This window comes from Calidris pugnax, unplaced genomic scaffold (assembly GCF_001431845.1).
Source record: "Calidris pugnax isolate Ruff unplaced genomic scaffold, ASM143184v1 scaffold40, whole genome shotgun sequence".
NCBI classification, from domain to species: Eukaryota; Metazoa; Chordata; class Aves; order Charadriiformes; family Scolopacidae; genus Calidris; species Calidris pugnax.
In genome coordinates this window covers 3827246-3850762 of record NW_015090796.1, presented here as the reverse complement: position 1 = coordinate 3850762, position 23517 = coordinate 3827246, and the positions used below count along the sequence as shown (strand labels likewise).

Sequence of the window (23517 nt, the reverse complement as noted above, 5' to 3'; positions counted from 1 at the left end):
AATAATATCTGGTCAATAGAAAAATTGTTCAAAAAATTGAAGACAACCTAAGTAGCAAACTTTCAGTGCATCACCAGTAGTTTGTAGGGATAGAAGTCCATGATCTGGATGAAGCGTGTCATCTGTTTGATGACAGATGGCCTGAATTTTGAAGCACAGCTGACATCTTAAGTATCTGGAAAACCATGCATGAACGCCCTCCATCTCTTAATTGGCTGCAAAGAAGTGACCTGTTGCACCTTCCTGCCACTCAGAACACCCGTTTCATTCCTGTGTTCTGGGATGGGGGGGGAAGGTACACAGAGGAACTGTCTTCTGGAAATAATGTAAAAACAAAAATTTTAAAAAATTGTTTCCTTATTCTTAAAGTTAGGCAAGTAATACTTTTTCATACCCATTTTCAATACCCATTTTACAGGTGGAAAAGGAGGTATAAATATGCTAAACAAATAAGGTTAAATAGATCAATGAATAGTGTGTTATGTAAACAACCCCTAAGTTACTGGTAGTTGGAGGGAGGGGAAAAGTATATTCTATTAATAGGGAGATGTCAGGAGAACATATGGAAAAAGAGCTAATATGGAAAAGAAGAAATTACGTAAGAAGTAACTCAAAGTGTGTTCATTAGTTATCAACGGTGCAAAGTCATTCTTCAAATGTAGTCAATTGCTGGTTGTAAAACTTAACTTTTCTTATGTTCTGAGAAGGAAGTAAGTGGAAATAATTTTGAAGTGAGTTGTTTAGTGTTTTTTTAGACCTCCATGTTCTCTTTAGCTTCATAAAAAATTAAGCTAATGATAAGACTATGTGGAGATAGAGTTTTTTGTCTCATCTGTTGTAGAGGGGGTTCCTTGACTGAAATTTAAGACTTTCTCTTTTTCTGTTGAGGTAAATGATGACAGGGTATGAATTAGCCCTTTCTCACTAGGGACTAAGCTATCTGTCTAGCTTGTTTTCAGAAAGATTTTGTAATTTTTCTTTCTGGAAGTCTCATTATGCCTGCAAACATGGCTTTTATTTTCATAGAAATAATGCAATGCCAATTTTCTCTGTTATCTAAAAATATTACTAGTTCCATAAAATCTGTGAAGTTAGTGTTGAAATAAAGCATTACAAGGCTCTATAAATTAATGTTAAGATATATTTAATTAACCTGGGAGTTCTAACTTACATGTGAAAGGTTTCTCAAAGATTGGCAGCCAGATGAGGGAAACATCTTTACTGAGATTGCCCAAGTTATTGTTAAGGTCTTGGACCACCACAGCTGCTCTCTGGTTGCCCAAACATCTCTTGAGGTATTTCTGATTGACTTTCTCCAGGTGATGGGGGCTGCAGACTGTTCTCATGCCCAGGGCAGGAGATGAAGTCTAGGAGGGGCCCTGGCTCCACCCTCTGTGACTACAAGTGCAGGGATAATTAAGCTACTCTAGTGAAAATGGTGGTTGAATAATTCATGGGGTTTTTTCCCCCTAGAAAAGACAAGCAAAGAAGAAATTCTGGCACCTGGATAGTGCCAAACACCTGAGAACTTCATGGTTATTGTGCCCATACGCCACCTCTTAGAGCAAACTACAGAATTATAAGTATTGTATGATTGTTGTGATGATCACATGTTTCTTATTCTGCACACAGTTGTTTGTATGACCTACAGAGTGCACAGTGCGGTTATCTTTGCAGTGTATAACTGTTATTGTCTATATATCATATTAACAGCGTGGATTAATTGTTTGTAATAGGTACGTTTTTCATGGATTTTTAAAATCTGTTCAGTTCGTTTCTTCCTTTCAAGATGCCAAAAGCTGGATCATAATTTTCACAGATGTATTTGTTGTTTGAAATTATTCAACCAGCAATTTCTGTGAATTATCTTTAGCTGGTAGCTCTTTTGCAAGCTATTTGTTTTGTAATTCTGAAATTGAGAAGTTGTGCTATTTCGCCTGAACAGAGGGGTCACGCCAGCAGTTTCTGTTCTAGACTGAATGAACATCTTGCTTTGAATTGGCTTTCTGTTGTAGATTTAGTTGAAATTAATCATCTGAAAAGAATGGGGTTTTTTGGTTGATACTCTTGTCAAAAATACCTCTCCTACTTCCTGGATTTTTTTTGAGAATTGCTAGAAATTTGCTCACAGGAAACTCAAAGAAAAAGAATAAAATACAATCAAATGCATTTGTTTGTAAATGTGAACAAATTCTCACTGAATATTTTAAAGAATTTCCTTTGCTCTGATGGTGATTATCATTTCCTCTCCACTACTCTGGAATCTGAGAAGGATTACGGAATTTTTTCAGAATATTCCTTTTGACCAACTAGCACATTAATACTAGAAATGTTTTTACTCAGTCTATAGGGTATAAGATTTTACTGTATTAATGATAAAATATTGTGATAGATGGCAGTTCATCTCAGTTAATTTCACTAACAGCAAAAGGCTTCTTCCTAATGAATATTCACAGCTTGTATAAATACAAATCTTTTCCATTCAATATATGTTGTAAGCGACTTTTAGTCTAAAGGATCCCTCTGTCTTCAGTCCCAACCCTTGGTAAGCTGCCAAACACAATAGGGCATTAATTAACATGTGCTAGAGATTCATCAACATGCACAGTGGTAGAGAGCAATTGCAGGCTTTTTTTTTTAAAAAAACCCCTTTCTCTTTTGCATTTCTGTGTAATTCATGAAAGATCTACTCCAGTATGTAAATCAGCTCTTGCTAAACGCCTGGTAATACAGTTCCCTTTATTTTCCAGGGCTGTTGTTGAATTTTTCACACATCCAGGAAAGACATTTACTCTGTCTCTTTTTCATGTTCAGAATCCATTTGCAGGCTGCAGACAGTAAAAATAACATATTTGTTTACTTGCCATACAGACTGCTCTGTAAATAAATCATCTGATAAACTACAAAAAGAAGGAAGAGAATGAGATTCATTCCCCTTAATGTTGAGCAGCAGGAATGGTGAAATTATTCTCTCTGTTAGCCCAGGGTGACAGTAAGCTGGTCTGCTAACTTACGTGAGTGTAGGGAGAAATACTGTAAGTCATTTGGTATCTAGCTTTTACCACCCAGCAGTGAGCAGTCAAATAAATCAGAGATGTAAATTAAATTTCAATTAGTCTTCAGGTAGACTTCATTCCCTCTGTCTCCAAGGGAAACAAGCTATTTTACCATTTCCTTGTTTGTTGTTATTAATATTTTTTATTATTCTTATAATATATTATATAATTATAATTATATGTTATATAATATAAATAATAATTATTTATCATAGCAATGTTGTGTTTGTTTTTTTTTTTTTTGAAAAGGCATTTATCCCAATCTTAAACATTGTCCTTTTATTATTTACTTATGACCCTAACACCAAGGGAGTGCAGAGATCTCCAATTACACTGCTGGTATACTTTTACCCGTATAATTTATAGAACAGAAATACGGAAGCAGATACCAGAGGGGAGTTTTGTTCTGTTTTTATATCATAAACTGCTGAAGAATAAAGTGGGATACCTGCTAGCCTGGATGTTGTGAGAACTTCCGTTTTCTTTCTTTTCCTCTCAATCACTCCATCTCTTTTATTCATATCCTTTTCAACTCATTTCAAACAAACCTTTCTCTCTCTGACCATACCAAGTCCACTGTCTTTGAAAATATTCTGGGGGGAATTACAGGTGCAGGATCTTGCCCCGTAGATGACTTCTGTTGCTCTCCCTTTTTCTACCAATGCTGTGGCAATACTGTAAAAGGCCACCAGGCACGATTTGCCCTTGGTGATGCCATGTTGGCTGTCACAAGTCACCTCCTTATTTTCCATGTGTCTTAACGGAGATTCCAGGAGGATCTGCTCCATCATCTTGCCAGGCACAGAGGTGACTGACAGGCCTGTAGTTCCCTGGGTCTTCCTTTTTTCCCTTTTTGAAAATGTGGGTTACGTTTCCCCTTTTCCAGTGAGTGGGAACTTCACCAGACAGCCATGACCTTTCAAACATAATGGAAAATGGCTTAGCAACTTTTTGCTAAATTAATCTGGCAAAACTTGTTTCCTAAATGATGGAAAGGTCTTTTTTGTGTTCGTAGGCTTCAAAATTTTTTATTTTTCTGTCTGGGTAGACATTTCTTGGATAGTCATTGTGGTAACGTCTTAGAGACACAGGAAGACCTTAAATTCTTGCTGCTTATTGAGTAACACACCCTACAGAGGTCAGTTTGATTTTTGTGGTCAATTTGATTTTCTATTCACCTGGCTTCTCACCTGAAAAAAACAACCCCATAAACATGCAGAATACAAGGCAATATTACAACATAGAGAATTCTGTATGCTTCCATTGTGATTGCATGGAGAAAGTGTTAACTAGAGTGTATCAAAATCACTGCAAGAATTATTCAGCACAGATGGTGGCACATACTACCAGCAACGCTTGAAGTTACTATTAAAAGTATAAGAGATAGGGTCACATATATGTGCATGAACTTCTCCCTGCTATACCATCTCTACAAACAGTAATTTAGGAATATTCGGATTTAGAGGTTACATCTAGATTTTTATGTTTCATAAGCATCAGTGAGTTTGCCCCCCCATTAATTTGTTCAATCTTTTCTTTTTTCTTTTCTTTAACCCCTTTTTAACAATTAGTGCACAGAACATGGGCTTCATTTTGCCCCCATGGAAGTGAATCTCACTGTTATCTTGATCTATTTTTTATGTTGCAAGTAATCAGAGTTTGCAGCCCAATGTTCATTTTCTCTGTGCTCTCTCCCAAGCCAAGAAGCCTAGTTTATTTAATCTCTTTTCATATAGATTCTGTTTCGTATCTGATCATGCTTTTTGCCCTTTCTCTATATCTTTGCAAGTTCTATTACATCTTTTTTTGAGATGAAGGAGTTGGAACTCCACAGAATATTCAAGCCACAGGAACAGCAGAAATTTAAGCTGTGGCATGATGATATTTTCTGGTTTCTTTAGTATTATTTTCCTAGTGTCTCAGTATGTATTTTTATTTGGTTTTGGGTCTACACTTCCTGTGTCTAAATGTATCAGCCATCACTGTACACATGCAATGGCATTTCTTTTTCATCCCATTTGCATTACATTGCAATGATTTTCCTCTACTTTTCTACTGGAAGTTTTTGCAAGCAGCATTAAATCTGAATATCCTGAAAAGGTTTTCAGCACCAAAAAATTTTGGCATATTGCCATTCACTCATTTTTTTCAGGTCATTTATTAAGATGTTAAAGAGCATAAAATTCATTACTTTTCGTGGTAACCACCCTACAGAAGGAAAACTGCACAGTTAAGAAAATGACAAAATCATGAAAACAGAGGGCTAGCTACTTTAATTATGTCAATAACAAGAATATGTTGGGGAATTAAGTATATAAAAGCAAGAACTGATGTGAGGTATGGCTCGATATCCAGTTTAAAAGCAGCAGATGCCAAGTGCAGACCTGGCTGCAAAATGAGGAGCAAAGGATAAATAAGGGAGATGGGGGATAAACAGTTCACTTGAGTTTATAAAGAGATTATTTAAAGTGCTAGTTCTTTCAAAGGAAAAGGAAGTCCAAATAACCACAGAATTATAAAGGAACAATAATTAATACAAGAGGAACTCACAAATAAGTAAGATATAACACCATGTTACAAGAAAATCGATACTGTTGAAAACCAGCCAAAGTAAATACAGTAGCTGGATAACTTAATGTTCCTCAAAGGCTGATTATGTGAAATGTGTAGGAAAATCGGTGTTCACCACAGCGTAACTTCCCCTTCCTATGGCTTCAACCTCTTGTGCTATCTTACACACACAGGAGCAGAGCAGGACGTTAAAAAGGAAGGAAGGAAGTGCGTGTGAAATGAGTCTGTGTTAGTTACATCCCAGGTTGGGTCCTCTTTTTGAGCTGCATTATCACAGACACTGGTGTTCAGCACTAGGATGCTAGTAATTATTCAGACATGAGCAAAAAACAAAAACACAAAAAAGCTTTTTAATGTTGCTGTAAATTCACAGGTACTCCCTGATCCTGGGCATCTAATGCAATTCTGAGCAGTCTGTTATAGAAAGGGTATGAAACCAAGGAAAGTAACTTGGAAAAGAGAATAGGAAAGGCACAACTGATAGAGAGAATGACAGAGATCAATAAAATCATGAGTGACTTAGAGAAGGTGAATAGGGAATTAACATTTGATTTCCTTATGATAGTAGAGCTTTGGAGTACCATGTGAAATTACTTGGCAGCAGGTTTCTAATGAAGAAAGGGGCTTTGCCCCCTCCCCTCAGCATTTAATAGATTCTCAGGAGTCTATGACACTCATAGATCTAATTTGTCAAAAATATCCAGATAGACTTATAACTGATTGATCCAACAAAGTCCCAAATGGAGCTTCGAGTCTGGAAGTTCTCAAGCCTGTGGCTGTCAGATACCAGGAGGTGATAAGGGACAGCTCGGCTGTGCTGAGGGAAGGGTCACACTGCTGGTGGTCTTCTCCCCCAAGAGCCCACTGCCAGCCATGCTCTGGGGTTTACGTGAGCTTTCGTCTGACCCAACGTGTTCGTTCTTGTGCTCTTCATCCCATTTGTACCCACTCAGGCTCTACCTCCCAGCTGTCCTCAAACAGCCTGTGATTGCTCAAAATTACTGTACTGCAACAAATGTGAAGAAGAGTAATCCATTAGAAAACATATTGCCCAGGAATACTCCTGAATTTTGTCAATAAGCAGAGAATCAGAACTTGAGATAAAAGCATCCAGGGAAGCCTCTTTTATAACATATGATGAATCAACACCTCGTATTTAAGCTCATAACATCAGATAGTTTGCTGCTTAGCTGTACTACCTTCTCTGTATGAGACATTTGTAAGGGATTACATTTATGTAGTTTTATTTAAAGGTGATTTCTTCCTTGGAGGAGAGGAAAGGCATATATTAGAGCAGGAGACAGTTTCAAATTATTTTGCATTTATGAGATTCTTTTGCAGTTATTCTAAAGCTTACCATACAACAAACAGAAGCACCTTAGAAAGAATTTCATGAAGATAAAGGTTGTTAGAAGGGAAAAAATGTGTAAGAATGCCTGACAAATAAAAGAAAAAGTAATAACTCATATATCTATTCACAGTTTAGAAAAGCAGTGTATATTAATTTCCCTTTTTGTCAGAAGTACAGTGCTTGTATTTTGTGGCCTGTTAAGATATGCTTCTCTTCTTGACCCTGCTTGGCACCTTCTTTTTACTTCTGTGTTTTAAAATAGAGTATGAGAAAAATAGAGCTAAGAGATTAGCAGAAGAAATCTCTTTTTCTGGGAAAGAAGCAGGCATGGATCTGAAATGAGAGTTTTACACACAAAATGAACCTTAGTGCAATCTGGGCTTCCACTGTCACAATAGTCAAATTAATTGCAGAATTCCCCACTGTCAGTATCTAGAATACCCTGATAAAAATAAATATTGTGGCGCAACAATTGTTCAAGGTGGTGCTGAACATCATTCAAAAGCTACTGCAGATCAATAGAAAAAAGTTCATTCTTTCAAACAGGCTGTGGAGGCGAAGAGCCTCCCTGCTTTTCAACCAGAAGGCAATTTTCCTGCAAATGAAATGCTGAGGTTTCTCTTTCTTTCACATCTGCACGGTGCTCAGCATGGGGGGCTCTGCAAGGAGGAAGAATGTGAAACCACCATCACTGCTAAGGCAGGGGTGAGGGTGTTGTCCCCCGAGCTTTTGCATGGAACTGGGTAAATCTTTCATCAGGTTTGCTGTGCCCAAACCTAATTCAGGGTTTCAGCAGGAAACTAGCAAACATTGTACAACTTGCTGTAAAAACACAACCATCAGATATGCAGCCTAATGCCCATATCAAACCAGAATTTTCACTCCCCTTCAGGTAAAACTAAACTCACCTTTAAAAACGTCACCAAAACTGTGTTTTGGAGGAATTACAATACCTGAAAAAACCCACAATTTTTCCTAAATTTATCCATACACTCTTTTTGAGATGGCTTTTGTGTCTGTGCAGCCTTCTGTACTTTCAGGTATCAAGTAGATATTCCAACAGGACCACGGAGTTACTCCACCTTACTCAGTTGTAAAGTGTGCACAAATGCAAGCCCACAATTATTCCTGCAATTTGCATGCAGATATCTTTTAAATGTTGCCCTTTAACACTTAAATTCGCTGAGAAGAGGGAAAAAAACAGATCGGAGTCAGCATTCTGCCGGCGTGTGGAAAGCACGGTGATTAAGAGAGTCAGTCCTGCGAATATGCCTGGGAACTAATGATTTCAGAATTTGTCTTAATTTGGCCATTCTGTAGCAGCCCCATCGGAGCAGAGCTGGAGGAGACTGCTGGCCAGGGCTGGATGTATACTCTCCATCACCACAACGATGCACCTCTGAGCTAGCCACAGCCCTCTCCTGGGACAAATAAGCGCTAATATTTTATATATTCCCGGTCAGTGACAGAAGAAAACACCCAATCGCAGCCTGCCATTCAAAACTAATATTTCTGTAAAGAAAAAGATGTGAAAATGTAGGCGTTCAAGTGAAAATTCAATCCTTCACAGTACAGAGCCTCTGTGAAGCCTTTTAAATGACCCTTTTTATCATGATGCCATGTCTGTACCTTCCTGAATAGTGAGACCTGGTAAGAAAAATAGGTGTATGTATACAAGTGGTTGAGTAATGTATTACTTATGGGCACTTTGTTCTTTCTGGCAAACTGACCTTATCAAAGGGAAGAAAGCTACACACGGTGACAAGCTAAGCCCTATTGGAAAGTCTGAATTAGCAGTGAGTGAGGTTTCTCTCTTGTCTCATTTTAAATGATGATTAGTGAGAATCATCTTTTCCTCTTTTCTGGGGTGATGGTGCTAAAGCAATGTCACCTGCTGGCTCTTTTTTTTTGGTGTTATTCTTATCATTTTGTAATCAGACACTCCGTGTTGTGTTACTTAAGGAACAAGCCCAGCTTACAATAATGATAGGAATTGTCCAAGCAGCAATACAATAGTATGCTGGACCCCTAATTACTTTTCTGCCAATACAGAAGCAAGTACTGTTTAGATTTTTGAGTGGCATCCAATTTTTAAAGGTAGTGCTGTTCACGGTGTAAGTCAAGAGGGGCCAAGGAGGGTTTTCTGGCTGCACTGAAGTGGAGGTCCATAATGGTCATTGGTCGGAGGGTGACAGGACTGGGGTGAGTGACACAGGGAGAAGATGTGTTCTGGTTTTGATCAGACAAGTGGAAGATGGGTGTCAGACCCCCTCGCAGCAGCTGTAAGTTCAGATTTTGTTCTTTGGCAGCTGCTGCTCTGCCACTTTACTTCAGGAGGGTTGATGCAGGTGAAGAATCAAGACCCGTGAAGAATCATGGACCAGCACATGTCAGGGATGGTACATGTGACACATCTTGAGTTCCTGTGGGCAAACTCCCTTCTTCCCTTCAAACTGGAAACGCAGCGCACTGGGGAAGTCTACGGGAGATGATCATAGGTTGCTGTTTTAGAGACAAGTCTCTAGAGTTCAAATAAAAAATTTAAATTTACCTTAAATATATGGACTTATCAAAAAGCATTGTGTACATCAGGCCTTTCTCAACAGAAATGTTAGCATAAGCTAAAATTACCCCACTTTTTTAAAAACCTACAGCAGTGACACTGACTTGCTTCAAGGAGTTTGATGTATGCAACAACAACAAAAAAAACTTTCTCTCTTCCTTTTTTGCCTTTCCTTTTTTTTATTATTTTTTATTTAAATTGTGGACCAATTGAGAATAATATCTGGTCAATATTTATGGTATTCTACATGTCAACAAATTCTTCCTTTTAGCTGCCTCTGATTCTTCCTTTTCTAGAGTTCTTCAACACTTTGCTTCTCAACATGAGGAAGTTTCCTGATACTGTAAATGGAGACATTCTGCTAACTGTTTAATTACTTTTGTTTTACTTTCCTAAAAACTTGGGCTTTGGGCATTTCTTTTAGGGGTCTCTTTGAATACTAACGAGGTTCCCCAATTAGCAGCAATCTGGGCTGAACTGCCAGAAAATGATGCGTCCCATGGGTGTCTTCTTCTGGGAAGGGTCTTCTGTTGTGGAAGGTGCTGCCACCACTGGGTTCAGTGACCTGATAGAGAAACAGACCATGATCTGGTGTCCTGAGCTCCTGCCAATCCCAGGACAAGCAAACTAACACTTTTTGACTCTGTGCTCATAATGTCTCCTCAGCTGCTTAGTCTCTCTCTCTGCTCTCAGTAGTGGTGAAGCAAATTAACCAATATACTTTCAGAAATAAGACTATCAATTGTAAGGAAGCAATAGGGCCTGTAACATATTCAAGGGCACAGCTTTGTTCACCCTATCTGAATTTCTGCTGGGATTTTGAAAGAGAACAGCACGGAGAATAAATCTTTTGGAATATCCATAAGGAGCTCACCTATGATTAATATAGCCAGTGAGTGGGTGATGTAATTAATCACTGCACAATACTACCGCTGAAACAGTGTTTCTTTGGAAAAAAACCCAAAACCTCAAGCTAAAATAACTCGTCTGGATTTCTCTTTTAGGGCTCATTTCCCCAGGTGTCCTGGAATAATTCCATGAATATAGCAATCGTCATGTCTGCCGGTCTCTGACTTTTACAAAGCATCCCTCCATGCAGTGAATCATTAAAATGTCATCATTTATGAACATTCATTATGCTGTGTTGCCAGAGAGGTTGTTTTCCGGTGAAGGGAAATACTGGTGTGCAAAGGGTTGAAAAACAGTGACAGTGGCTGTTGATTAGTGCGTCCACGAGATAAATACAAAGGTATGAAAGGGAAATTACCTAAAAAGTTGATTATCATTTAATGGGACGCTAGTGTTTTGCTCACTTGCTTGGTTTGTCTTGCCAACGAACGGGAGGTTTTCCATCACTTTTAGAAGTTCTTGGATAAGTTTTGCTGAGCGGTGCACGTGATGCATTGGAGGGGGACCTGTGCACCAGCAGAGGGAAAAAACGACTGTGGACATACTGATTTACCTGCATCAGGGAAGCCAGTGTCTCTAATGAAAGCTAGGTAGGCATCAATGCTGGTGGGTTAGATGCTTGGGGCACAGGAGTGGACCCTACATTGACAACAGCAACAGCGCTCTGAAGCTCTTCATGTCCTTCTTCTCCAACGTCCCCATCTCCAGCCCTTGTTCCCCAGATCAACCCACGTTCAGGAAGAGCCTCCACCAGATGGGTGCAATGCCTTGTGCAGGGTTTCTCTGGTGCACAGCCTTTGGTCAGAAGGAAGAACAGAGGCTGCAGGGATTCATCCCATTACTACGTTACTCTGAAAAAATGCTACGGTCAAAAAGAGGCGAAAAAAATATTAAAAATCATTAATTATCAAGCTGACTTGAACAATACCACCGTAAGCTCTTCATGTTGCATGTTGTCCTGGTGAGCTGGAAGACACTTAGCACCTACAGCCATGCAACAGGCATGGACCAATCTGTGCAAGCACCACACTAATATGAGATATATAATCAGAAAATAATTCATCATCTGAGTAACTTCAGAGAGATATGCCTGAATTCATCTGATTTTCATCTCTTTCTACATTTTCAAAGCCCATTTTGGTGTTAGTTCTCTTTCTCTAGTTTCATTTTAAATTAGGGAAATAATAAATTTGTAAAATTGCATTTCCTCTTATTTTTTTCATCTCACCTTTTCATAGAATCATAGAATCGTTCAGGTTGGAAGAAACCCTTGGGATAATCGAGTCCAACCATCTACCCTACTCTACAAAGTCCTCCCCTACACCATGTCCCTCAGCACTGCATCTAAACGGCCCTTAAACACAGCCAGGGATGGTGACTCCACCACCTCCCTGGGCAGCCTGTTCCAATGCCCGACCACACTTTCAGTGAAAAATTCTTTCCTAATGTTCAATCTAAACCTAGAGAATCAGTGTGGGTGTAAAAGAAGGCTTTGTGGAGTAATAGGTTACAATGTTGAAAAAGTAGCATTTTCTGCTCCCATTGAAGTCGATGGCAAAATTCTTTCTAGTACTAATGAACCCAAAACTGGGGTTTTAGTATAATGCCATTTGACTGGAATGAAGCAAGTTATGCTGGTTCCCATGAGAAATCAGATATAATCAGCATAATCATACAAGAATGTACGCACCAAAATCACACTCACATAGAATTCTTACAAAAACTCTGTTTCTGTTGCTCAGCACTGGGGACAGACCGGGACGGCAGTGTTCCTTGTGTCGCTTAGAACCTCAGTTTCAGAGATGCTTCAAAAAGTGCCATGCTTCAGAAACTATATCTCTGAGCCTTTTAACAGCAGATTTTAACAGCAAGGATCTTTCTCCCCCCCTCTGAAGTCACTGGGGCCACTTCCATGTTCTGCAGTGGGGTCTGATTGGTGGCTGTATTTGGCCCATGGCCATGGTACCCCAGGACTGACTCATGGCCCTATAAACCCAGCAAACTTGCACCAGCACTATTCAAATCCCGAGAAAGTACAGAAAATGCAGAGGTGTGTGCAGATGCTCTGCAAAGCACGGCTGGAAGGGAGCGACTGAACCCCACTGGAACTTTTTTTTTGCCTGCAGAATCTTCTGCAGAGGGAAGTGAGGATGTACACCCCCCATCCTACTACGATGGCAGCGGTGACACCCCTTTCATGTGTAGCATGTATAACGTTCAGGTCTTGTAGTGGTGCTTGTTTTCCCTCTGAGACACGAAGGATGTGGGGAGGCACTGTACACTCCAGGCGAAAGTAGTAAAAAAAAAAATTAAAAAAGAGTAAAATAAATTTAAATAAAATATTTAAATATTTTAAAATATTTATATATATTTTATATCTATCTATCTATCTAATAATATATAAATATATATTATATATATTTATATATTCTAAATATTTTAAAATACAACAATATTTAAATTTTTGCTTAAATTTTATTATTATGATTTAAATTTAAATTTCATTATAATTATTTAAATATTTAAAATATTTAAAAATATTTTAATATTTTAAAATACAATCTATTTAAATGAAATAAAAATAAATTTATAGTGATGACAGTGGTGTGAAGCAGCAACACCTGTGTGGGGCTGGGATGTGTGGGGCATCTGCCAGCCCCAGAGCTGGAGCCTGTGGAGCAGGAGCTGAAGGAGGCACCTCCTCTTGAGGTCTCCTTGGTGTGGAGCCTCCTCTGCTTCATTACAGTAGCTGGTACAACAGCCAGTTCATTACTCCCAAGTTTACAAGGGTGAGGCTGCTCGGTGACTAGACGTTTCATTAAATTGCCACAAGCCATCTGCCATTGAATTTGTTTTGATTCGCACAGAATGGTGGGGTGAATGAAGAGCTGGCCTGGCTTTGTGTGTCGTCGGGTCGAAGGCAGCCCCAGATGCAAAGTGGGTGAGAAACCCACGAGGGGAAAGCCACTGCTCAAATACAGGGCGAAAAAGGGTTTTCTGCTTCTTTTAACACAGAACCGAAGAAGGGGAAGCTGGGAGTGAAACAAAAGGTGCTCTGGAACACCAGGAGATGGGGGGAATGTGTGTGAAACTCAGAGGAGGTGTTAGGAACAGCAGAAGACACTAAGCTGCACAACAGGGGACCTTACTGTACAAGCCTAAATGGCAACACTCACAGGAGGAACCCCATAGGTTTTGGTCTTAAAAAAAATATCTTAGAGTAGCTCCAGTCAGGAAAAATATTGAAGGCCAAGGGTATAAAATGTAGAAAACCAAGCTTCAGAACAGTTTTTTTTTATTTAAGGAGAGCAGCATAGACCTTTAAGAAATATTTTTTCCTATTTCATTGAGTTACCAAGGTCAACTCAAATCAATAGTAGAATAAGAGCACTATTATATCAGACATGATATAATGTCAGTGATGGTGTTGCTTCTTGTTTGTTGCACGGGTGTCTATTTTTGTCAGTTAGGTTGATGGTTGGACAAGATGATCTTTAAGGTCCCTTCCAGCCCAGAAGATTCTGTGATTCTGTGACATGGTTTTCTAGTTTTAGATAAGGAATTACGTGGCTAACTGGGTTATACAGAACAATTATGAATTTTTCTCTGTTTCATGCAAGAAAATGTGCAAAGCAATGGTAGAATTCTGTTCTACGTGGAATGATATTCAAAACACAGCACATAATTTTGACATAAAATTCCAGTATTTGCGTCCTTTCTGAGTTAATGCAAAAAAAAAAAATTCTTATTCAACATATTTAGGTTTTATGTTTGTGCTCCAGACTGAACATCCAGATTGTTCTGTGACTCTGTAGAAATCCAAAAGGGAGCAAAAGAAAGGTGTCACATGAAGGAAATTTGAAAAAAAAAAAAAAAAAAATCAAACCAAACAAACAACATAAAAAGGACATTACAGTAGTTTACAAAGGAAAGTAGTACAGAGGTTTCCAGGCTAAAGAATTGATCCGGACATAATTTCATCAATTATTTGTTGGGGAATTATTCCAATGCAGATGGTACAGTAAAACACTTCCTTCTGTTCTTCAGCTTGGTCCTAAAGAGTGTTCCCCCATCTTCTTGCTCTTGTTTTAAATATGTCTTGTAGAAAAAAAAATCTATGTTGTTTTTCTCAATATTCAGATGGGGATACTGCTTGAGGGACGTGAAGATGAAGGTTTGGGCTGTTTTTGATGTTTTGTGGCAGGACTCATATACAACCTTTATTATGTACTATCTGGATTTCCTTGTTATGGTATTTGAGGAACGTGAATGTTGATCCATAATAGTAATTATTTGTGCATGTAAGGTCCTCATCACCACCTGCAACGGCCTTTCATGATGGTGTGAAGCCAAAAAATTTGCAAATATTAGACAATAAAGGTGACATGAGGAGATCTGGAAATGGTGTGGATACACAGCAGAGGGAAGGGGACAGTTATCAACCAGCTCAGAGGCCTATGGCAAAATAGACAGGCCCCAGTGTGGGTCAGAGTGGTAGGATGAGGTTAATGGGGAAAGTGGTGGAGCTACGAGAAGGGAAAAAATAAATACCTCTGGACATCCAGAAACAGCTTAGATCCACAAATAGTCTGTGAAGTTAATTATTCCGCATTATTGTGTGAAACCAACCAATTCCTCTCCATTATGTTCCAAGGGAGGATGTTTCTTTGTTACCCATTAAAGGCTGAAACACACAGCCAACATGGAGATTTGCAGTTTGATCCAGCCCATAAATTCCTGTGCCAACACAGGGGGAGGAGAAAAAAAGAAAACAAACTAACAAACAACAAAAACCACCAAAAAAAACACCCAAAGCGTGTTAGAAAAGCATTGGTGCCAGCTGGCTCTGAACCTGCTGGTTTCGGGAGGAGCAGATATTTGACTCATAATTACCCTGGTGCGCCATCAAATACGTGGGATACGCATCGTTATACACGGACTCCAGATTTAAGTGCTGTTTTATCCCGCCGGGATGCTGGGCGGCAGCCGCTAGATGGCAGGAGAGCACCGCGCAGCACCGCGCTGCCCCGCGTAGCCCCGCGCAGACCCGCGGGGGCCGGAGCAGCCTGACCCCATCGGCAAAGAAACGCGGTTGGGGTCTGCCTTCCCCTTGGAAAAAAACAAACAAACAAAAAAAAAGTGCACGGTTTTGGTTATGAGTTGTTCTGTTTTGGTTTGGGTTTTTATTTATTTATTTATTTATGTTTTTAATTTTTTTATTTTTTTATTTCGTTGCCGTTTCATTTGTTTTTCATGTTTTTGCTTTCCCAGCAGAATTTACACCTCTCCCTTTTTTTTTTTTTCCTGGTGCAGACTTGGCAATTTCCACCAGGTTGTATTCGGGATAAATTTGGCCCAACTGTCTATATTTTTTGCAACAGGCCTAACAAACTTTATTGTACTCCGGGTCCACACCACCGTTTCCTCCATCACAAAGTAGCCATCTAAAAGCTCTTTTGATCTTTTGGGTAACTGGCTTAATTTAAAGCAACAGCAGAAAAAAAAAAAAAGTAAAATTAAGCCTCTGTGCTCAGCAGTGGATGAACGACAAACCTGTTGTAGCCTGAAGTTCACTTTAAGAAACTCTTTTAAAACTCTTGTAGAAAAATTACGTCTTCTCAGAACAGTTGTTACAGCCTAGGAAACTGAACAGCATGATTCATTTCATATGCTATTGATATAGTTAAGTTTATACAGATATAATAGATTTCCCAGCTTCTGATTTACTATTATACAAGTCCATATCAATCACAGAGGCTTTAAAGTTACTTGCATTTTCTAAAGCTATGGGAAACACAGAAATTTTTTGCCTTGGGCTCAAACTAAGATTTTATTTTCTCTCAGTCCAAGTTGAAATGTTTGAAGTTGCCAAATCATTAATTTCACTTGGTTCCAACAAAAAGAAGAATTCAAAACCCAGACACCTCTAAACTGGCTAGAGACAAAGCTGAGATTTTTGTGTAAAGTTTCTGTTGTGCCTCACACAGCAAGTTCTGAGGCTGGACAATTTTTGCATTATTTGACTTATAATATGGATGCCAGATAGACCTCTTGGGATTTTGGAGAGGATCTTTCCTTTTAAAGCTGTTTTAAAAAAATTGCCACATCTTGTAACAGAGGCAGAATTAGGAATTTATGTCTAAGTCATAGGCAAAAGAACACATCCCTGAAAACCTTGAGATGAGGCAACCCAAACCAAGAAGTTGTCTTCTAAATAATATTTTTTCTCAGTGTAAGACAGTGTGTATTTACACTTTCTATTGAACTAACAATCCTCCTCAACCATCTTCTTTTATTTTTTACTTTAATATATTATAGTTTAAAATTCTGTGTTACTGCAACTAATGGGATGAATCTTGTCAAAAGCCTTGCAGATCTGAGTTGGGTTCAGCCCAGTTGGGTTATTTCAAGGGCCAGAAGGTCTGTATGGCCACCTGGTTTCTGTCACAAACGTGAGCTATGTATGGCAGAAAGCTCTAGGGCACAGCAAGTGCAAGTGAGTGCAGTTCCTTTGAAATATGCTAAGAATCTGGCCCCACTGTGGCAAATTTTATTGCACGTGTGAATCCTTGCGTAGAATTTTGTGCGGGAAAGAATTTGAGGTTAAATTTTGTCAGATGGAGCATCTCCTCCCAAAACAGACTAAAACAAAATACCGTCTTAAAAAAAAATAAAACCCTGCTGACAACTCATCAGGTGCTCTTGAAGGTGGCAAGAGTTAATGGCAGACCTGTTCCTCTGACTCTCGAGTCATTTTTTTGCACAAAAAGGCAGGTACCTGTTCTCACGGAGGCACCCTCATTTTTGTGTGCGCAAAACCGAGCCAAGAAATGCAATTTTTAAATGGCAAGCTTTGCCTTAAAGGCTTGCATTGAAACGGTTTGAACACCACCATAGAAGCCACAGTTGGCATGGCTCCTAATAACTTTGTTGTTACGATTCTGGCAGATGTTAGTGCTCCCCGTTAGGGCCACAGAGCAATCCTGTCTGTCCCTCTCATTTAACCCTGCCGCTGGGGGAATCGCCAGGGAAAGTACAAAGAGCAGAGGGTCCAGTTAAGCTGAAGATTAAAGGTAGGGCTATGAAAAGGAAATAAATGCATCCTTGTGTTGCACCTGTGCCCAGATAGCACGAGTTCTGTAAGAGCTTTTAACTGCATTAGCCGATGTTTTGATTTCTATTTTGCTTTTTGCAAAAATAAGCTTGTTTATTTGAAATGTCTCCTGGCTACAAACTTGCCCTCCTACGTTTGTGCAGCAGACATGCTGACATAAATAAGGACTGGTGGTTTCTCCTTTCGTCTGGGATTTTTGTGTGGCCCTGTGATTTGATCCTGGTTAGCTTATCTTGCTGAATTACTGCTGAAAATTAACTCTGTAACTACCAAGTGCGTATGCTGAATGCTATTGCACTGTGTATCAATGCATACAGCTGTATTATTCCCCAAAGTTCCTTTCTTGGTGATGTAGCTCCACCGAAAAATCAGTACCTTCCACTACCCTTTTCCCAAGAAAAAAAATGAAATAAATCCAGAACAAAATGCTGGTCTTTTATTAAGAAAGAAAAAACTCCTACTTTTTTATTATTTTGAAGTATAAGAACAGTATTACAAACTCAGTTTCAATTTCTTTAAAACCTCTCATAAGCAAAACAGCATAAAAGTCCAGTAAAAAAAGAGTATTCAGCCAACTACCTGCCAGCCACCATGGGTCAAATACAACCGAAGGCACCTCTGTATTCAGAGATGATTATGTCCTGCTCAAGAAAAAAAAAACTAATTTCACAGTAGCTTAACAGATGTTTCCCATATCCTTAACACAGAAAATAAAGAAGAAAAGAAAATGAAAGGATGCTTTTGAACTTTTTTCTGTGCAGAGGGACACTTCATCTCATCAACCAAACTCAACAGGCGTGCTAGTGCCACCCTCAGAAACAGCACACAGCTACCTGAGGAGTCATCTTCTAGCAGCTTTCCACATAGTTTTTTTGAATTCCCATCCACCTGCAAGTTGCCCAAGGCTGTTGGACTCCAGCAAGCTCAGCCTGGCCACCAGGAATGAAAATAAGGGAATAGACCTGGCTGCCACTAATTGACTTTCCTGAGCTTTTGCTTTTGAAAGAAACAAGAGCAGGACAACTCTTGCTGCTTCTCCTGTAATGAAAGGACACTGTAGAGAGGTTGGTGCTGGTCTCTTCTCACAGGTAATTAGTGACAGAACGAGAGGGAATGGCTTCAAGCTCCAACAGGGTAGGTTTAGATTGAACATTGGGAAAGAATTTTTCACAGAGAGAGTGGTCGGGCATTGGAACAGGCTGCCCAGGGAGGTGGTGGAGTCCCCATCCCTGGCTGTGTTTAAGGGCCGTTTAGATGCAGTGCTGAGGGACATGGTGTAGGGGAGGACTTTGTAGAGTAGGGGTGATGGTTGGACTCGATGATCCCAAGGGTCTCTTCCAACCTAGACGATTCTATGATTCTATGATTCTAATGGATTTCTTATGCCAGGCAATCTGGGTGAAGGAGAAGCTCTCAGCAATGTTGCCACTGCTGGTTAACCAGCTGAGTTCAGCAGCACCACGAAGCTATAAACATCCCTTCTGTACTGATGGAGCTGTAGAGGCAGATTCCTTCTTCCACTGCGTTCCTTAAGCCAGGGCTGAGGAACTTCAGGAGGAAAGCATCTCCTCTTCACAAGGCAAAGTAAGCACCCAGCAAACACAAAAATGGGGAAGAAAGAAGGCAGCTAGAGAAATTATTTCTCCTGTTCCTGCTGCTGAAAGCCAAGGGGAGCACAGCTGGCTGCTCTCTCCGTCCAGCGTACTCCTGCACACCAGTGGTCACCATGGCCAGTGCTGACCGAGGAGGGGGAGCCCTTAGTGAGCCTGGCTTGGCACTGCAGACACATATGGCCAGCTACTCTTGGAATTGTCATCAGAGACTCTTCTTCATAGAGAGGAGACCTAAAAATCAGAGTCCAGGGGTTCAACACCAGCTATAACGCCCAGAAATGATGTTTGACTTCTGCATGGTATCTGTCATACTTCTTATTTTAGAATTGGAAACACGCAAGTAAAGTAATAAATGTAGCTCCCATGGTCATAAAATGTTAATGTTATAATGATCTTTATTGTGTATAAAAGAGTAGAAAGAGCTTCATCTATACAGAAAACAATGACTGCCAGCAAGAGACACTGTTTTTGTGTGAAACCTCAGTTACCGGTGCGGTTGCCACTGGTTGTCTACTGGCAAGGCAAGTTTGATTCAGGAGACCAAATCAGGCTCCTGCTAACACCAAGGGCAAATTGGACTTTCAGTGCAAAAGGATGGGATTTGACACAGGACATTCAGAAAGAGAGAGGGAGAAGTTAAAACTATAGTGATTTTCACTGTATAAAAAAGTAGAAGGAGCTGAAACTGTAGTAACCAGCAGTACTGCGAGCATATGGGCAAGGGTCTTTCTCACTGGTAACCCCCACTGTGGTTTCCCTCTGCCTTCTCCTCCAAACCATTTCTAGACAGCATTTCTCTTCCTTTCTGTGTTTTTTCCACTGTATCCCACATGCAACACTTTTTCCTACTCAATGCTGAATAATCTTAGCACAATATCTAGTCTAAACCAATCAGAAAATTTGATGTTCTCTGCCCAAAATTAGACTCGACCCTTTCAGTTGAGGCAGAGATGAGTATATTTTTGTTTTCTCTTGTTGCAGCTCTACTTTGCTGGGTAGTATTTATAAAGAGTAACTACTCCATATGAAATTTTTAAAATGCATTTTGTGGCCTTTCCCTGGCAATGGAGCTTTAATTTTAAGGCAAGGTTGGGAGTATTTATGATTCAAGGTACAAAACAACATGTATGGGATTTATCACAAAATGGTCATGTGGAACCTGGAAAGCTGGCAAGGATTAGAGTTCTTCCAGTAGCATTTATGGACAGTGGTTCAGGGACTTTGAAACTCTTGCTATATTTCTGTGAGTCCTTTCAGATAGCTCTCTAGGTTTTTTTTAACATATTCAGAAATCTTAAAATTTTTGTAAGGTGGATTGCCTTCTGAAAGAACACTATCCCTTATCCAGTGCAAAGCATTGTCTCACATGGATGTCATGGACCTTTTGCCGAAGAGACACTCTTACACCACCAAAAAAGGAGAGAATGGAGTTATTTTCCAACAGGAGAGCACAAATCCATGGCAGATCTCACTTTTGCTTTCTTCTTCTCTTTAAAATCTGGAGTAGAAAAGTGAAAATTGGCAGTCTAATCTCAACTACAGGTACAATTGCTGTTCAAGACAATAGAAGTACATATGTTTACCTTAGAAATATTTCATAATACAAATGGCAAATAACACTTATTTCCCTTCATCTTCTATATAAAATACATCTGCTGACTCTGGCATCTTCTGGATGTGCTGTCTGAGGCATAACAATTCTTATTTTACCATTTCTGTTTTGTGCAGTGCGAATGTTTACAGTTCTGCTGAAATATGTAGATAATGCAAGAGTGAGTCTAATAGCAAAAATGCAATTTTTAAGAGAAAAGTACATAAAGTGATATGATGCAGGAGATAAGTGTTTTTCAGAGAATAATGTCCTCGCAGTAGAAGGTGGACAAATAATGCAGAGTAGAGAATGAATGCATGTCTCTTCAAAACAGTACAAGCTCTCTTCTGACATGCAAGCAATTCAATAAGGAGGGAAAAGGCTAGAATTGAATTTAGATGATGCAAATGAAATTAAAGCTAAATTGGTTGTCACATCATGATGATGTTAACTATGTAAATGTTTGCTATTTATTAAGCCACCACTTAGAATTTAGACTGTCATAAAAATATAAGACTCTCTTGTTGTACATTTAGGATACAAACTGTGTTTAAAAGAGCATATATATGGATTATTCCCCCCTTTCATACCTTTGAGAATTAAATTTGAAATATCTTCTTTCTTTTTTTCCAGTATTTTTCTGTAATTGTAGCTCGCATATACTGCAGTTTCAGGCTACTAAAAAATCAAAACAAACAAAAAAAACCCCAAACCACCAGGCTTTTCTAGCTAAGCAGTATCCCATTACATCATTGCTTCAGATGCATTCATTCTCTACAATATTGTTGGCTGTTTCAGGTTAACTACCAAAATCGTTTGCCTGAGAAGCAAGATTTAATTGTCTTACAACTACCTCTGTGAAGTACAATAGGGATTACAAGTACTCATTGATTATACTATTGGGCAGAATAAGGGACTCTTATTCTAGCATTTCTTATTCATTTTGTCATTGCATTCTCTTTGAAAGAGACCAAATGGGTCCCAGCAGGTGAAAGCAAAGAAACCTGAAAGGCCTCCTTTGATGAATGACAATACTACAACTGCCCTCCCCCCACTTTTGGAGATTATAAAACCTTATTAAATCATGCCCCGTTAGATATTGATTGAGAAGGAGCTAAACTAAAACCAACAATAGCAGCATGGATCAGAGAACAGTGCTTTCATCAATGGACAGTGAACACAGTTAAGCTTTCCAGTCCTTTTGCTGTGTTGGGTTTGGTTATCTTTTTTTGGTTTTGTTTTTTTTTTTTTTGTTGGGTTTTTTTTTTCATAAAGCCTCCTTGCTTTTGCTTAAACCATTATACAAGAAAGTCATACAATTATAGCAGCTTTGTCAATCACAGATAGCCAGTAGCAGTCCCTGTAGTACTCGTGATTCATCTTTCAGACTGTCACAAGAAATCCCAACAACAACTTTAAAGTTAAGACTCTCGGGTTTTTTCATTTTGATTTTTTTTTTTTTTTACTGTTCTGAGCAATTATCGCAACTGCCACTGACTTCAGGATGCCCTTAATTATTACAAGGGTAGCTTTGAACAATCTGTCTGAATGGAACAAATGAAACCATTTGGTAAAGGCTGCTTCTGGAAAGCAACGAAAAAACACACTGTTTTTAAAATTCATATTTTATTTCAGGCTACTTTTATTACTCACCTGCCATGTCATCCATTTATGAAACCCACTACAAAAATTTCCTTAATGTCAGTGATCGTTGTATAACTTGAATCTGCCTGCTTTTAAGGAGACCTCTTTAATAGGTCTGTGTGTTAACTGTCACTGATTTATTTATATTTAAAGCATCATGCCTTTCAGACCATTGTAGGAAATGATGAAACATGAATAAGCACACTTTTAATCCTACAAGTGTGTTTCTTCTGATAACAGAGAATCTTGGGCCAGCCTCTGAAGAATTTATTTGTTTTAAATATTTTGCTTGGGATTTAATTTCCCTTTTTTTCCTGCCAGGGGTCTACAGTTGTTCCTGGTCATATCAGAAGATTCCTGAACCAAGGACATTGCTTAAAGGAATAAAAATAGAATAACGATGAAAACAATCTGTTTATAAACAGCATCACTGTTCTATGTAATAGGTAATACCTAATTCAATAAACTGTGTAAAAATTTTGCTTTTGAATTAATTTTGACTGAAGAATCAAATAATCAGCTAGATCATAATGATTTAAATACTAATGTTATTATTCATCACTATCAAAGAAATGCAGCATTGCTGTTTATTATTAATAGTCTTATTTGAGGGAGTTGCACTATTCTGCATGAAAAGCCTCTTTTCACAACCAAACATGTATTTCTGGAATAGCTGAAATTGTTATAGAATTTCTGAACCTACCATTCAGAGCTAAAAATTGTTTTGATACTTGTAAAATAAAATTAGAGGATTAAAAATAATGTGTTCATACTATGAACATAGGAAATAAAACAGTTTGTATGTCTGAAAATGTGATATATTTCACTAGTGCTGTGAAAGCCTCTGAAGAAAATCCTGGGGAAAAAAAGATAAAACAGCACAGAATAATAGAAGAATTATGGTTTTGAAAAGGATATAAAGAAATGAATTAATTATATTATAATCCTATATTTATGTTCATATTCATTTTTGATTGATTTACACTATCCTTATCCTAATAGCTGCTTTGCTGCCTTTTAATATTTTCCATTTGTTTACCTTCTCCATGTCAAGTCCATCAGGATTATCCTGTGATTTCATACTGTAACTTGCATTAATCTAAAA

The 23517-nt window shown here is 38.8% G+C and overlaps 1 long non-coding RNA gene across 1 annotated transcript in view; it reads left to right on the top strand.

Moving 5' to 3' along the window:
- LOC106885029 overlaps window positions 1-22906 on the top strand; it is a 63576-nt gene extending 40670 nt beyond the window's left edge. The window contains exon 2 of the long non-coding RNA XR_001411338.1: window positions 22734-22906. This is a non-coding gene — a long non-coding RNA (uncharacterized LOC106885029). The remainder of the gene's footprint in view (window positions 1-22733) is intronic.
- The last annotated feature ends 611 nt before the right edge of the window (window positions 22907-23517 follow it).